We start from the raw sequence: 16503 nt of genomic DNA on the forward strand, positions 1-16503 counted from the left end.
TATATATATATATATATTATTTTTTTCTATATGGCAAGGTTCAAATGCTGTTGGAACTCTTTGAATAACTTGAAATAATTATAATTACGTAATATTTGTATGGATGCTGAAGCTATGTTATAGTTGGTTCACCTTTAATATACAAATCCTATAAATTTAAATTACGGGAAATGAATTCCCGTAATTATAAACGACACAATCGGACTTTCAATATTTTGTAAACCTGAAATAGTACAATCAAAAGCAAGCCTTTAGAATATTATCATTGGATTCAAAATCGCATTTCTCCAGATAAACAGATAACAATTCTATAAAACAAATTCACCAAGACCCGTAACAATATACTTTGTAATTAAAGTGTCCGTATCAAACAAAGCCATTAGATAACACAAGTAATTTCATTGAACGCAAATTACACAGTAATGAGATGATCATAATTAAAGGTATCACAAGGGACCATGTTAATAGTGAAAAAATGAAGCAGCATTAAATGATAATTTTATCTATCTCGATTTTTCTGTTTTATTCCAAAGTATAGTTACAATGGTATTAAATGCAAATGTCTCTTAAATGATTTCATTTAAATTATTAATTAAAAGTGGCGTGTGATCTTAAATGTTGGACAACTTATCCTATAAAAAATCTCAGCTTGCTATTGACCTCGTGCAAAATCGAGGTAGGACCCTAGTTTAATAAAGGCATTTGAAATCGAATTAATCATCTAATTCGATTACAAAACAATCCGTTAAGGAGAATAATGTGATAAAATGTGGTGTTTTTTGTCTGACTATTGTAAGAGCAAATAAATTGGTATTAAGTCAATATAAACATAAAAACATGGGGAAACAAGTAAAGTATTTGATATTAATATTAAAATTTTAAACTGTCTCACTGAATAATTTAAATAGATTAAGAGTCTCTATCTAGATAGTTACATAGTTACTTTTTTATCTTAAACATAATAGATTTTAGTAGATAATGATACGATATCTGCAGAATGTTGTAACTTTAGTTTATTACGTAACAACTTGGAACAGAATCCCTTAAGTAGAGACCGAATAAATTAATAACCGGCTTGGTATTACATAGATTTCACACATTTTTTACAGTAGAACTGTGTTGCAAAACTTATATTTTTTAGTAGAAGTATCATTTCTTATAGGGTCTATAGCTTTATTTAATAAACCTAGACTAGAGACTAGATTAAGCTAACAGGGTTCCGTCGAATCGCCCATGACAGGGGTGTAAAATAGTTTACGACCTTTAAATATTCCACAGATATCGGTGAAGCCAATTCGGAAGAATTTAATTACAAATACATATTGAGATATTTCAGAATTAATTGAAACGATAGAAAATAGTAAATATTAGATGCTAATGGCAAGGAAATACACTATTTAAATGTAAATTTTAATCAATTTGGCCCTCATCAAATATAACAGACTATACCGCAATTCCGCCTGATTGGTCGTCACATAATGTTTATGGATTACAGGCCAATACAATAACGGACTATAAATAAACGAAAGCGTGTACTAAACGCGAAATAAATTGAAATGTAAAATAATACGCTGATGTTAACCGGCTCGTTAATATTCATGTGTTTTACCGATACCATTATCATGATAATTATGGTAATTTAAGCATTGATTATGACGTGTATAATGGTTCTAATGAAATAATTGGGAGCTGTAGTACATCAGATGGTCTGGTTTATTGGTGATAAAGAACGCGTAGTGTTAATACGTGGTTTTAGTAGATTTTTTTATGTCATCGTCACCAATGCAGATGGTGCGTCGCATGATGGTAAGCGCTAACACCGCCCATGAACGTAAGTCAATTGCAGACCTTACGCCTCTACAATCTACTTTAAATAACCGAGAGGAATAAAGGAAGGCACTGAGAAGGGTAAGGAAAAACAAATGGGTAGTTATAATGCTTTGAAATTTTAAACAATAAATATTAAAAAAAAAATGTGGGAAAAGATCCAAAAACAAAGCATCATCTGTGTGCATGTCAAAACTTATGAAGACTAAAAATGCAATGAAGTTTAGTTCACTTAAGAATATTCGCATTATATATGTATAAATATACAAATAAACATCTCTCTAATCTATAACCTTTTTAAGTCGTTTGAAGAGGAAATAATCATAGAATCGTAAGCTCGAAAGCGCTTCACGGTCGAATCAATACAACATCCCCAAATAATAGGATTAATCACAAAAGCAGGTCTAGCACTCTTCACTTAATCATTTTACATGAAAACAGGGAAACAAGAAAATACCCAGATTCCGGAATGTTCATTATTCAGAGGACCGCTAAATAAGCTATTAATCTCCAAAGATTACCTTTGAAGGGACCTTCTAATTACATTTTTATTATTTGAAGATTCGACAGCATTAAGATAGCGATGGAATTTCGCGTAATCCGATTTTATTATGTTTTGGTGGATTTTTTATATTTTCTTTGTAACTTCTGTTGATGTATATGTCATTGCTTATTGATTTCAATCAATATTTTTTGTATCTAATTAATATTTGTTTTAAGAACGCAGTTTTCTTCAGAAAACCTCTTCATTCTGTCACAAATGTTTATCTACCCTTAATTTATAAGGTCTTCCAAAGTAAGCATGAATTTCTGAGCCTTCATACTGAAATCCATATTTGCACCTACACTTTCTTACCATCAGACATATCTACAGATATAAAAATTAATGTGATATAAATAATATATTCACTAGCTTATAAGACGATAGGGGTACTTGAATTAAGATTGGCTACTATAAGATGACATAATATGCTATTATGTCAGCTTGGCCATTTTTTAAATGAAACATATATTACTCTATTTAACATAAGCTATTTTCAGGTAGGTTCCGTGAAAACTACGTTTCTGATATTTGCCAAATGACAAAGATAATTAGGTATTACTATATACTATATACACATGTTCATTTAATACAATCTGTTTCTTTAGCATCAAATAGACGATGTATTTTGTATATTATTATAAATAACAACTTCAGCACTACGATGTTCAAAGGGCGTATCGATTCGCCTAAAAATAAATCACAGTTCAGAGACGCACATAGCTTAGACTAATAAAAAACTGAAAAGTGAAAAGCTTTCTCGAAAACGTCACTCGGAATAACGCGTCACTCAGGTAAAGAAAGCTAAATCCCCGCAATTTGTTTATTTTTTTTTTATGTCATAGTCGGCAGTGGAGCTGGTGGGTCGCCTGATGGTAAGCGCTACCACCGCCCATGAACATTTGAAGAGGCGTAAGGTCAATTGCAGACCTTTCGCCTCTACAAATGTATTGCCAACTTTAATTGGGAAGGGATTAGGAAAAGATTGATGAGAGGAATAAAGGAAAGGACTGGGAAGGGTAAGGAAAAGGATATGGGCCTCCGGCTCCCCCACTCACCGTACGAAACACAATAGCAAGCTATTATTTCACGCCGGTTTTCTGTGGGGGTGTGGTACTTCCCCGGTGCGAGCTGGCCCAATTCGTGCCGAAGCGTGCTCGACTCCCACAATAATATACAGTTTATAAACAGGAGACGTATTGATACATATTCACTTAGCCAGGCCACATCAAATCATCAACGCTGAAGAATTAAAAATGTAAACTGTTAAACACGTTAAGACTATTATTAAAACGCGCCACGCAAATTTCGAGTCATTTGACGTTTCACAAATAACGAAAAATGGCTCTACACTTATTTAACTGGATGCATCCTAAAATAGATGAGCGTATTTGTATATATTTTCACATACAGCAGTTTTCGTAGTTCTGAATTCGGTAAATAGTTTTCTTAGGGTAACGTCACAATTAGGAAATTTTTATTCTTGATATGATTCCATCAATGAATAGTTTTCTGCGCTCTTAGATGTAACAAGTTGATTTTAACAACTTTATAAATGCAAGTGTGTGTTTTTTGCTGATTTATCTTTCATGTCGCAACAGAGCAATTTGATGGTGTGATTTTAGTATCTGGAGATAAATAAAGAGAGAGTAATATAGGCTACTTTTTATTGGAGTAAAACATCACATTCCCAAGGGAATATCCCGAGACTAAGCAGGCGAAGCCGCGTGTAGAAGGTAAGCTATTTTATAATTTAGTTGTACATCGTAACAATTAATGTGTACGTGTAATTAAGGATTAAAACTGATGACTGAACCAATCAACTTTACAAGTAAAATCCCCTAATGAGATGTTCCAGCGTCAAATAATTAGTGGTCCAGACTACGCGTTTTTGTAAATAGGTATTGATTTTTAACGTTTTAAAAACGAAGGAGATTCTTAATTCGACTTTTTTTAAGTTTATTACTCAATGACGCCGTGAGTTTTCAACGGATTGGCATTATTTTGTGTTTGATAGAAAATTATGGTCATTTTAGTAGAAAGGCATTTTGTAGAAAAAGTTAGGAAAAAAACCGACGACTTAAACTTCGCTAGTCATCAAAATAAGCATAAAGAAGTGCAATTCATAAAATAGAAAAGAAATGTGCCATAATTACCTTACTTTAAAATACATACGTACACGAAGAAAATTTTCAAGAATCATTTGCGTCAACGAATACTTGGTCTTTTAACGCTATATAAAACTAAAGACGTGATACTAGAGAAGAAAGAGAAGTTATTAAGGACCGAAAATGCACACAACGACTGAACTTAATAAAGCAGCCATTGAGAGATCTTTCGTAAGCATTATTTAATCTCCGATTTAATCGCTGCCAAACGCAAATTATAAAATATAAATGAAAAGAATGTTAATATCAGGCAAATCCTAAACCTCTTAGAAATTTTAATCTCCCCTTTCTGTTTATATATCATCGCTATTCAGTCCTTCAGAAGATTTTATTTACATTAAGATCCGTTTAAATGTTTCGCCATCTTACAAAAGTGTTTTAAGCTTTGTTTTTTTCTCAACTCTGTCAATGAATTCGTTCTAGAATATTAGACTTTGCATTTACAGTGTTTTCATTTCCATTGATTAATAGTCCATTGAAATTTGCTGGTTGAATTAAATCACGGCAAAGTAAAAATATATAGGTATTTACTGATTTTTTGTTAAAACGAAAAGTGTGTAAGATTTTATATAGTTATATTTAAATTATTTAATGCATACATAACAAATTTTAACAGAAGCAAGCTTTACGCGCGTAATATCCCATATCCCGTAGGAATATTGGGATAAAAAGTTGTCTATATGTTATTCCAGTTGTCCAGCAGTCTACGTTCAGTATTTTTTGCTTGAAAAAGCAACAAACACACACACATCCTTACAAACTTTCGCATTTATAATATTAGTAGGAATTAGGATTGTTCACAATAATGAAGAATAATATCACATCTTAGCATAATATATACAAAACAACAAAAATACTAGAAAATGTTTGTTATAAAAAAAATAAACATACAAATTAAAATTCTATAAAACTAAAATTTATTTTATTTAAACAAACTGCGTCGATAGATAAACACGCATATTTTAATTATAGAGATGGTACTTAAATATATAGACGATGTAAGACTTCATCATTTCAAACATTATATTTATATATAAAAACTACTAAAATAAACCTCTTGTTAGGTCGAATGGACTCGAGCAAAAAGCGTGGAAACAGACGATACTTTGTGGTCACAACCACAAAAATTGCTTCGCCATTACAAGAACAAAAAATATAATTGCATTCTAGTATTCTGTTCCAAACTCAACCAGATTTATTTGAAGTGGTTTAGAGAGAATCATTGTTAATCTTGAAATAAAGATCATTATTTTGAGAATAAAGTGTTAGCTGTGTCCGAATATTTCTCAAAATATCATATAAATCTCAAAAAGAGATATCACATATATAGGTAGAGATATTTAATTTTTTTAAGCACACGATATTCCATACCTACATCATTATTGGGATACTTATTAGCGCTGTTAATATAATGTACTGTTTCTCAGTAAGGCAAATTAAAACCTTTCGGTTTCATTTATCAACTCAACACGTATCTACCCATATTATTATAGATGAAAGATATAAATTAACTAAAAGAAAACCGCACAATGAACATTCGAAATACCGTACTCACAAGAAGACGCGTTAACTCGGGATCGAGCCAGTACATGCGGCCAATATATTTATGAACTTCAACATTAGAGCGTTAATTTCATATTTACTTTTACTAGAATCTTTCAATCAATGTATGGGAAGAATTTTCGCATATTAATAAACATATCAATATCAGAAGCGAAAGTCTGTCTGGTGTTTATATGTCCTGCATGTTACGCTTTCACAGTGAAATACAGCACCGATCTGGATGGAATTTTATATGTTTAAGGTAAATAATCGAAAACCTAGCAAAACCTTTATGGAAATAACCACAGTTTATAAAACTTAAAAAAATGGTTGCCTGTAAAGTCGGTTTTACGGGCGAAGATTTTACGTGACAACGTCTTTTTCTCGGTAGAATATTTATTGATATGAATATTATTAAATTGCACAATAGAAACAAGGAATTGAATGAAAATAAGAATTGCACAAATTTTAACTATAGAAAATATATTTTGTTTACTAAAAAGACAGAGACAGAGACACAAGCACGCGCCGATTCATCCGACCGATCATAGTTCGGTGACTCATCGTAACGTTACCGGGCGTTACACTTTTTCATGAGTGACACCGAGCCGCAACCTAATTTAAGACGTTGTCACGTCAAAAAACCCGCTATAAAAATAGAATTTACTTAATTGTCTTAATGTTCTCGTGCAGATTTCATGTAAGCAAATTATTTAATCCTGGCGATCCTAATCAGGGGCAAATTAGATTTCCACAAGAGGTTAGCTAGTTTATTCATACCAGCCACTGATATAACTTTGACTCAATGTAAAAGCCTTAGAGATGCGACGTGTTGGGAATCAAGCGAGAGTTTGTAAGTGCGTATAACTTTATGAGTAACTTAAACAAGCACTTAAAAGTTAATCACACTTGTACAAGATACATCATAATCTGTATTAAAACTGGTCTCTTAAAGTTAGTATCAAATCCAACCGACAATTGCAATAAACATAATTTTAGACATTTTATATTATCATTATTAAAATATAAAATGCCATATAACTAGCCCATGTAGGTCGAATCCGATATGGCATATCAGGGCAATGTTTTGATTCTGAAGCATGCCGTTTACTCCACAATATGTGACTTCGGCCATTGCAGCAAATGCATGTTATGAGCAAGTAGATTTAATTGGAACTTTGTTATGGTTAAAGTAATCAAATTAATGCTTTGGTCTCACACTTTTTAACTCTAGCACTGGATAATTCCGTAGATATAACAAACTCTTAACTAAATAAAGTTTGACATCAACAACCTCCCGGAAATTTTTGATTCGATTTCAAAAGAATGTCAATCTTTTGTGACAGTTTGCCCTTTGTTTCTATACTGTGACTGAAGTGGCTTGTAAAACACTCAGACCCTGGAGGTCGAGGTTTCCAGTGAAGTGATCGTACAGAATATAAATTATCGCTTTAAATTAATTTAACAGCTTCCAGCCACGACTTAGTCCAGTTCTCTTGGATTAAATAACATACTGAGGCATAATGTAGGCTTTCTATTGGCGAAAGAACTGTTTATAGACATTTTATGTAGACGCGAAATAAAATAATTATGAATGTAGACTTCATACGCATTAGGTGCAGTTTTGTAGGAATTCAAATTTATTCACCAAAATAAAAATTAAAGCCTTTACATATTAGAACTCTTTATTTAGCCAACTATGATGATAAAGGCGAAATACACAACTTATTATTATATTGTGGGAGTCGAGCACGCTTCGGCACGAATTGGGCCAGCTCGCACCGGGGAAGTATCACACCCCCACAGAAAACCGACGTGAAATAGTGGCATGCCACTGTGTTTCGTACGGTGAGTGGGGGAGCCGGAGGCCTATTTCCTTTTCCTCATCCGTCCCAGTCCATTCCTTCTTTCCTGTCATGAATTCGTTCCTTTTCCCTTACCCACTAAAAGCGGGCAGCGCATTCGCAGAGGCACTACCTTTGCGAATGTTCATGGGCGGTGGTGATCGTTTACCATCAGGTGAACCACCAGCTCAGTTGCCCGCTATGACATAAAAAAATAAAAAAAAATATACAAGTACTATTAATAAAATGATTTTCTTGTCAGTTCTCTTATAACGCCCATTATTTTGACCTTGCAATACCGTGATTACATTACTGAATACAAATGATATTTCTGTAACAATTTAAGTCGCCCTACCATTATATTGTTATTAAGGTCCTACTCGTATCCACTGTTAACTAACTGTTTCACCTTGACCCACATCTATAATGGTTTAAAGTATTCATTATATATTATTTTTGGTCGTAAATAATAGTTGACTGATAAAGTTCAAGAAATTATTGATGAATATCCTCTTATGATCGCCTTTGTATAGTGGTTAACTCTGTATACGAATATTAGAAACGAGGATAATAGGTATAGGCTCTTTATTCGAACCGCAAGGGATTGGAACATGCTTCCTGAGTCTGTGTTCCCTGACGAGTATAATCTGGGGATCTTCTAAGGTAGGGGTGAAAGGTACCTTCTATGGAAGCGCGCTCCATCTTAGACTACATCTACGCTTACCAGCAGGCGAGATGGTAGTCAAGCGCTTCCCTATCACACATAAAAAATATAATAATAATAGGTACTTGGTTCAAGACCAGGAAAAGTCTAGGTAAGTGTGAAAGGTCACATAAATATGTAACATACAGGTAAATCCATACATTACCATTCATGCAATGGCTTATTTTGTGTTTCTTACATAATATTTTGATTGTTAAAGTTTTAAATAAAACTACTTTTATTGTTATTCCTTCAAACATACACCCTGTTCATGAAATATCTTCAGTTAAGTTTATAATATGCTTATAATGACATGTTCGGAGGATATAAAAAGAATTTGCAGAAGGATAAAAATAAAGAAAAAACCGAAGTGAGAGTTGGACTCGCTTATCAGAGTTCTGTACAAACTTCACCTATGTAGACTACAGATAGCATTTTTATGATATTTTTTTTATAATTTGGTTAAACATTTTTTTATGACATAATTTTGCTAGACAAAATTAAATATACGATGAAAGAGCGTGGATGCTTCATTACATTTTAATAAAAAAACATTAATTATATAGGTAATTAAGTATGCGGAACTAGCCGTGGCGAAAGCTAGTGATACATTTTCATGGATTCTCTTTGCAGTATTTTTTTTTTGCTTTATATATTCAGCTCTATAGAATCTTCTTTTTTGCTAAATTTTATAATTTTTGACCACCGGTAAGTACCCTAGGTAATAAATAGGTTTCAATTCCCTTGTGATATTGCAAAAATGCGACATAAGCATCTTTGATCGCGTTGACCTATAAATTTAATTTTTTGCAGCTATAAGCGATTATAAATTCTAGTTAATACAAATAGAGTTACGATTTTTTATTGGAGGTATGGAACTCTAAAAATTGTAAGCACACTTGTAACATAAACATGCTAAAGATAGTGGCAAAAAGTAAAAGAAAATAGATATTGAATACTAGCTGCGCCCTGCGGTTTCACCCGCGTAAGTCCGTATCCCGTAAGAATATCGGGATAAAAAGTTGCCTATATGTTATTCCAGTTATGCAGCTATCTGCGTACCAAATTTAATTGCAATCTGTTCAGTAGCTTTTGCGTGAAAGAGCAACAAACACATAATATTAATAGGAAGTAGGATTACAACTGATATTCTTTACCAGTTTCATATTTATAATGTTGAAATTGATCGTATATTTGAAAACGATGTAATTCCGAAATGTCCTTCTTTCTATTCGAAAGTTGAGCTTACAATGTATTGATATTAATTTATATTCTTGATGAACATTTTTTTCATATTTGAATTTGCATCATCTATACAAAAATAAATATCTAACGATAATACTGCCAAATTGTATTTAATTAATAGGAAGCTGTTGAAATCGAGATTTATGTCTATATTATATGTATTTTCGTTATTGTCCAATAAAGCATTTTAGTTATTTTTTTTTTAATACTTTTACTTTCCCTGAATTATAAACAGTAGCATATTACCTTATTACATTAATCTGTGACATTATAATTTCGTGAATTAATTGAACAAAGTTGTAATATAAGAGTCGGACATTGCAAGCAGCGCCATCTAGTGATAAAGCAGCAAATTCGTACTGCATATACTAGAAAATTAATCAAAACACTAAAAAAAGTTTTAATCTAGCTTTACCCCAAAGGTAAAGACAATTCAGCCGACTTCAAAAAGGAGGTTACGAAATCCACTGTTTTTTGGTATTTCTCACTTCATAACTTTTTACTGGGTGAAACGATTTTTATGATTCTTTTTCATTACAAAGCGTACCTCCTATGTGGTCTTATTTAAATTTGATCTAGATTTGACACGTTTGGAGGAGGTGTAATTTTTTATTAAAAATAGTAATATTTTTATGTATGTGTAATAACTTCAATTGAAAATTTAGGCAATTTGACTACGGTCTTTAGTACTTCAAAATTTGTATCTTAGACTTAATTGTGTATGCTTATGGACAAAGTTAAGTTTTCACACAAGATTCTTTATTAATAACTTTGTCCTGTTTACACTTTTGAGAATGAACGTAAATATTGAGTTCATAGTAATCCTCTGAGTTAGTTCTAATTACTTCTAACTGAACGAACTTTTGAAATTAAAGTTAAATTTAAACTGGTCTGCGTTGAACCGTAGTTGTTACTTTAGCGAACTTTTACTACCGTTTCAGATTAAAACAATAATTTCGTATAAAAATGAATGATCAATATTCTAGAACTTTCGGGAACAGTTTTCCAGCAGTTTTTCGCAGTTTTGCTGCAAGAAAATTGTTATGGTACCATTGTTATTTACTTTTTCTAAACCGATCACAAGTCCAAGCCGGTAAAAACGCAGTTTGGAGAATAATATAGAATAGTAAATAATATAATAATAGACTTTGTTATGTAAAATATTTTGAAATTACTATACTATATATATGTACACAAATTGAGACCTATAGTGCATTTACACATTCCTATTTGCCATTCGCCTCGTTACTGGACGCAATATTCGTATACAAGGACGCAAACCGTCTATTTCCACATCCATCTTCCCTTTGATTATATCCGAAAAACCGCTCTAAACACGAATATCCAGGTAAAACGCGAGTTCAGTTTACTTATGAGCTTTCGTTATTCACCTCGCTAATCGCTTCGTTATTTACACGAATGTGTAAACGCATCATCACGAAATTTTATACTTTAATTGCTGAAACGAATATAACTATCATTTCATATTCACTATCACATTATGTAAATATCTATGAAACTATATCATACGAAATCAATGAAATGTCTATCCACTATTTGCTTTAGTGAAAGACGGGTGGCAAAGTATGTTAACTACGTTAGTCAATATTGAAACGGTTGTGTTATACATAAATACATGTGAAACTAGCGTCTGTCTGTGGTGTTGCTCACGTTTATGATAGTTTGTAACTATGATATGTGAAAAATGGTTTAAATGAGTAGTTAATGCATTGAATGATAAAAAACAAACTAGTTTTCCCAATTAAAAATAACTTAGAGAAATTATTAATTGTCGAAATTCCATAGTATCTATATACACGTTAGAATAATATTATCAAGCAGACACAGTTTTGGTGATACATTTTTTTTTTATATTTCTTACCTTTAAACCTTCCCTGGACTATTACGAATGAATCAAAATTAAAATTATCAAAATCCGCTAAGCCATTCTCGAGTTTTAGCGAGACTTAGGAACAGCAATTTATTTTTATATATAAGAAGAAAAAGAAGATTAACGAAATATAAGTTGTATAGACATATATACAGCGAATATAATCAAATAATTTACAAAGCTTATATAATTCATTCGATACATATTTAATTCATATCGAATTAATTTAAATTGATGGCATTGTTACATTATAATTAACATTTATACATTATAAATATTTATTCTTTTAAAAGCACGCCTCCACGGTTCCTCTATGTAACTGTAACTAAAGTAAAGATTATGACCCAGCTCTAGTCGGTTAAAAACATAAAACACTCCCATATTAATTTTCAATACAAATTTCCAAAAGCTTTTAAATACGGCCTAGCCCAAGCTGTTGGATTACAAATAAACGAATTAATATGTAAATAAATAAATAACACGTTATTTTATAAACGGTAGATTTAATAACACTTTAAAAGTCATATCTAAATCAAGAATTATTTAGATACTATATACGAGTGCTATATAATCATAATATAATGTTGCTGTTAGTAAACCTTGTTAAATAATGAACCTTAATTATAACAAAATAAAGCTAAAATTTATATCAGGCTAAAATTGCGATGAACATTTAGTTTCAAGTGAAAACATTTATTTTTGTACAAATGACCACGCGCAATTAAATTGAAGCATTTATTTAAAATAATAATAGAGCCGAAATAAACTCAGGGTAGGGAAAAAATATTCAAAAGTATCGCAATCGGCCTCTTTATTATTATTTTACAGAATAAAAAATGTAAAAAGATTTATCGCATGTTAATGTTATTGATTTTTTACTGATGTAATATTTAAAAAGTGCATATGTAATAACGTGCTCCATCTTTTTTACGTCTTAATATATAATGACTGTATTTTTTCACCTTAAACAATATGTATTTTAAATACAATACAACGAATACAAATTCCCACATATGTATTTGTAACGTTATTATTTTGTATCGATGCAAACCAATTTTATTTATATACTTAATAACTACGATTAAAATTGTGTACTTACACCAACAATACGACTTATGAATACACCGCACTTAACACAAGCACTAGTTTTTACACCAACTAATTTCGTTACAATCAATTCCAATTCGATACACACAAATACACAATTACAATCACAACACTGCAAAATCCGCAATCCGGTCACAATTAAAAAAAGAATTCCATAAATCACAGATAAAATGGGAAAAGAAACATATATTGTTCGAAATTCAAATTTTCAAATATCGAACATTCGAACGGGAACGCGGCGAATTCTGGCGTAAAGACAATGAGTTTACATTACACGCTTCTTGCTCGGCAGGCAGAAGGGAACTGAGCGCCGATACCTGCAGCGGCACGCTCACAGACACAAAGCGCGCACACATTCGAACAATATAATATTCTTACGATTTTAAAGCCCGTCTTCACGTGCGGAGCTTTTGTGTATTTTGAGTCTAATTCACACGCAGTGCAGTACTGTTTATTATTTTGAAGCGATTTTGGAAAAGTGTAGTACTAATCGGCTTACTATGAAATACTAAATAGATTCGGGATTAATATTCAGTTATAAATATATTGAACATTGAAAATTGGATTACAGAGATTAATCCTAACCAGTCCTATTATAAATTCGAAAGTGGGTTTGTTTGTTTGCCATTTATTCACGACGCAACGAGCGATTTTATTGCATGATTCTTATGACTTATTGTCATTTAATGCGAGCGAATAATAAATGCCTCTTTTAAACCGTCCACCACGCGAACGAAACATCTGAATATAGTATGATTCGGACATTTTCAAATAATATTATATCAAAAAAAAAACAATAAAAAACCTAACATGTTAAAAAACTCGTTTTGTATCCAATTATATTATTTGCCTTTCAAAATAAACACGCCGTGTATCGCATAGCCCTTGTCAAATAATTGAATAACGTAATCAATCTCACAAAATGGATTTACAAAACCTCTCCAATTACACGGAACCATAAAGATAATTGTTACCATACAAAATTAACTCTACAGTTACGAGCCTATCAAGCAATAAAGTGATGTTTTTATCAATATCGTACATCATTTTTACGAATTAAGTTGTTATAACGCTACGGGCGTCAGAGAAACATTTCATACGTAATATTATAAACGGTAGTCTGTCTGTTATCGCATGTGAACCGCTCAATAGTTTTGGATGAATTTTGTGTGTATTATAGACAGATCTCTGAAGGTGATTTCTATGTGATAAGTCTTGAAGGTGGTATAATATATTCCTATGTTCTAGAGTATGAGACAAAAGCTTTTCGCGTCTTTTTTGTTTTTAAACAGTCTTTATTGTCACCATTAGAGATTGATTCCAAAGCTCTCTGGTTGAAACGCCATTATATACTTAAAACGCATGTAATCAAGGATTGTTTTTATTTAACACCGGGGTAAACTAATAATAAAATATATTCTACTAAACTACAACCCGTAGCATCCAGTGTAGACTCAGACGCTTTATAAATATAATTATTATTTTCTAACGAATATTAGTCAGTTAAATATTATTTGTATTTGTTTGCAATCATAAATACTGTATTTGTTTGAAACAATCAAAGAAATATATGATAATTTCGCTAGAAACGTTATTAATGGAAAAAATCGATCATGATGTGGGATTCGAACCTGTGCTTTGCGCCGATAAACATTCTCACTTATTGTACACCAAAGTAACTCAAACATTAAGTATTTAACAAACAGAAGCGGAAAATATAATATGTAAAGTTTTTTTTCTATTACATTAAAGTTTATTATTACGTTTCTTAGACTGTGATCAAAACTCCAATCAAAAAATGAAATAAATATAACATTAACGTAATACTATTGTTAACGTGAATTATAGAAAGCATGTATGAAATTTGACATAAATTTAGTATAAATTTTAGTTATGTGTGGAAGTGTCTCTGTGAATGCGTTGTTCCCTTTTAAGTGGTAACGGATAAGGAAAGTATTGACGACTGGAAAGAGGGAAGGGACTGAGAAGGGTAAGGAAAATGAAACGGGCCTTCGGATCCCACGCTCACCGTACGAAAAACTACTTGCTACTATTGCTACTTGCTACTATTGCTTTATTCTTTGCTGTGTGCTACTTTTTCAAGTCGTTCTTCCTTAGGAGTGTTGTTCTCCGATGCAAACTGGCCCAAATCTGTCAAGAACCGAAAGTAATATAATTAATAAGTAAGAAGCAATATTTGTACCAGCGTGTCTGAGAATCAAAAATTCGACGACATGTGACATCTGCCAACCCGCACTTGACCAGCGTGGTAGATTATGGCCTAAACCCTCATAGGAGGCCCAGCAGTGAGAATATATTATATGGGCTGATGATGATGATGATGATGGAGCAATATTTTGTATGTGGTAGTCGAGCACGCTCCGGCATGAATTGGGCCAGCTCGCATCGGATATGTACCACACCCCCACAGAAGACCAGCGTGATATACTATACTGCTGTGTTTCGTTCGGTGAGTGGAGGAGCCGGAAGCCCATATCCTTTTCCTTACACTTCCCAGTCCCTTCCTTTAGTCCTCCCGTCAATCCTTTCCTAATCCAATTTCCATTTTGAAGAAGCGGCAATCCATTTGAAGAGGCGTTATGTCTGCAATCGACCTTACAACTCTCCAAATGTTCATGGGCGGTAGGAGTGTTTACCATCAGGCGACCCACCATTACATTGCCGACTATGACACAAAAAAATATTAAATATATAGTGTTTTTATTTCATCGATTTAAATGGTTACAATAGTTATACTTAGTAGTAGTTAATAGTTAGGTATAGAAAAAAATTATAGTAGTATAAATACAGATTTAGCTATATAATATCCAGCTAGGAATGTCTAACATATTAATAGTATAGAAAATGTAAAATTCGTATATTTTTTTAAAAGTTAGATTGCAAGTTGACTTATTATAATTAAGTAGGTAGGTAACATGAGCTTATATTTCTTGAATCATTTAATTCAAAGTAAGATTATAATAACATAAGATTACATTTGCATCATACACATATTAATTCGATAAAATCATCTTTATCATCGAAAATATACGCAATAATTATAAATTCAGTATTATTCACGATACCTACGATTCATTTGCATAAATAATTAATTATATTAATTGATAAGTTGTGAGGTTTTGTTATTAATTTTGCGGTGTAGGTTTATTTTTGTTTCGTATGCATTGATAATGTACCTTATTTCGTTTATTTTAACATAAATTCAAAGAATTAACTCAAATGTTAATATAATTTAAAAAAATATAACGAAATTGGATAAAACTTATTTCATTGTGTGCTATGATATATTTTTCTTTATGTTACTGGTAGCTGCGCCCCGCAGTTTCACCCGCGTAAGTCCGTATCCCGTAGGAATACCGGGAAAAAAAGTTACCTATATGTTATCCCGGTCGTCCACCTGTCTACGTACCAAATTTCATTGCAATCGGTTCAGTTCTTTTTGCGTGAAAGAGAAACAAACACACACATCCTTACAAACTTTTACATTTATAATATTAGTAGGATTAAATACGTGTTTCCAATTGTACGGACTGGATGGAACTCATATGGAGTATTAAATATTTCTCCATATGAGTTCCATCCAGTTTATTTATTTATTCTTGTCCACGGTAATT

The 16503-nt window shown here is 32.0% G+C and overlaps 1 protein-coding gene across 1 annotated transcript in view; it reads right to left on the reverse strand.

The window, feature by feature from the left end:
* Positions 1 to 13146, reverse strand: part of LOC119828803 (protein sidekick-1) — a 199091-nt gene extending 185945 nt beyond the window's left edge. Inside the window, exon 1 of the mRNA XM_038351068.1 lies at positions 12861 to 13146. The gene's annotated coding sequence lies outside the window, so the exon portion shown is untranslated. The remainder of the gene's footprint in view (positions 1 to 12860) is intronic.
* Between the last annotated feature and the right edge of the window lie 3357 nt (positions 13147 to 16503).

Source organism: Zerene cesonia, chromosome 8, assembly GCF_012273895.1.
Source record: "Zerene cesonia ecotype Mississippi chromosome 8, Zerene_cesonia_1.1, whole genome shotgun sequence".
Classification (NCBI taxonomy): Eukaryota; Metazoa; Arthropoda; class Insecta; order Lepidoptera; family Pieridae; genus Zerene; species Zerene cesonia.